This window comes from Rattus norvegicus, chromosome 2 (genome assembly GCF_036323735.1).
Source record: "Rattus norvegicus strain BN/NHsdMcwi chromosome 2, GRCr8, whole genome shotgun sequence".
Lineage (NCBI taxonomy): Eukaryota > Metazoa > Chordata > Mammalia > Rodentia > Muridae > Rattus > Rattus norvegicus.
This window is the reverse complement of record NC_086020.1, coordinates 85,783,487-85,785,429: the sequence shown is the minus strand read 5'-3', so window position 1 is coordinate 85,785,429 and position 1,943 is coordinate 85,783,487. Positions and strand designations below refer to the sequence as shown.

The window sequence follows — 1,943 nt, the reverse complement described above, 5'->3', positions numbered from 1 at the left end:
CAAAGTTATCAATCTTCAGTATAAATTTAAAATCAAATTAACTTGTAAAATGAAAAATGGTCATTGTGGCATAGACAGTCTTTGTTTTCATTCCATTTTATGTACATACACACACAGAGACCCACACAAACAGAGAGAGAAAGAAGAGAAAGTCAAATCTTATACCATTCAGCAGCTAGATAAATAGGAAAGGTAAGTGATTCGTATTCTATTAAGCTGATGCTGTTTATGATAGTTTTTTAATATCATCTTTCATTGTTCAGAACCAGATGCCAAAATATTTGTAATAATTCATTTCTGCATTTGAATTGGAAAAATTTACAATATATTACTCCTGAGCGTCAAAGCACAGGGGCCTAAGTAATCCTGACATTTTCACTGTGTGCTTTCATACACATTTCATAAAGCAAAATAACATTTTTAAAATTTAAAAAGCATCAATATATAATTTTGGACTAGTATATAAACTATACCAGAATGAAAAAGGGAATTTTAACCATATAGATATGAAGACTAGAGTAATCACAAATTTGAATTTTGTTAATTAACCTCAATAAAAGGATGAAGCTTGTTAACAATCTTTCAGCAAAAGATAACCATATGGGTTCACTAGATTAACCTATGTGCTCAATACCACAGCAGACCAGCGCTCTTGTTTTGAGTATCCTATAGAGAGATTAATAAGTACAAAGATTGAATGGGGAACGTGTACAATGCTTTTTAAATATTATTTTCTACCTGCATTATGAGCCAACGTTTCATCAGAAAAAAAAACTATTCAAGAAGTGTTAACAACCTACTGAAAATGCACTTTCTCCACACTTGCATCCATAAATACATAATGACCACAAGTTAGTGTTTCTGCTGAGAGTGATTTGTATCCTTTAGTCTGTTCCTCAATGCATAGGATTTTAAAATAAATCCTACATATAAAATGCATGGAAATAGTGCTGTGTGCTTTTTATTTACCCTCTCTATTAAGAATTTCCATTCAGGGAGCAGTGTGAAGAAGCAGCAAGGATGACCCTCAGTTGCAGCACCACTGTATATCTACCTGTGTTCTGCCTCGATGTCCCCTGCTGCCGTCATGCCCAAAAGAAAGACTGAAGGGGATAGTCAAGGAGACAGCCAAGGTGAAGGATGAGCCACAGAGAAGATCTGAAAGGTTGTCTGCTAAACCTGTTCCTCCAAAGCCAGAGCCCAAGCCTAAAATGGCCCCTGCAAAGAAGGGAGAGAAGGTACCCAAGGGGAAAAAGGGGAAAGTCAATGCTGGTAAGGATACAAATGATCCTGCAGAAAATGGAGATGCTAAAACAGACCAGGCACAGAAGGCTAAAGGTGCTGGAGATGTCAAGTGATGTATGTGCAGTTTGGATAACTGTGTACTTCTGAGTACTCTACAATTCAAAATACTATTTTTTTAATCAAGTTTTATAAAATTGCAGAATTTTGTTTTACTTTTTTAAAAAAACTATATTGTTAGCACACAGAACACTTCATTGTTGGGGAGGAAGGGTCATGTGTCACTAACAAAATATCATCCCAGCTGGATTGAGGACAGAAAACCACTTTCCTTGGTAATTTTGAGACTCCTGTTGGCGTCCAGGAGAAACATCCTGGTATTGCATGGGTGGCCACCAAGGCACAAAAGGCCTTGTAGTCTGGGAAACTCTAAAATCATTTTTATATCCTCTTCCCCCTGTACCATCAACATAGACTTAATTCCCTTAAAACCAGAGACCTGTTGGAACCTGGGCCCCAAAATTGGTTTTCTAGTCTATTAGGCAATGTGGACTTGGCAGTGACTTCATCAGGTGTTCTCAGAAGAGCGCTGGTTCCTTTTATAAAAGATTGTGGATTTTTCTGATTGATAATGCTGCCATGTTCATTTCCTGAAAGTCAGTGTCGGTGTGTGAAAAGTTGTTAAACAGCATCCCTAATGT

At 36.9% G+C, this 1,943-nt stretch overlaps 1 pseudogene; it reads left to right on the top strand.

The window, feature by feature from the left end:
* The first annotated feature begins 1,087 nt into the window (after positions 1-1,087).
* On the top strand, positions 1,088-1,358 carry Hmgn4-ps8 (high mobility group nucleosomal binding domain 4, pseudogene 8; annotated as a pseudogene).
* The last annotated feature ends 585 nt before the right edge of the window (positions 1,359-1,943 follow it).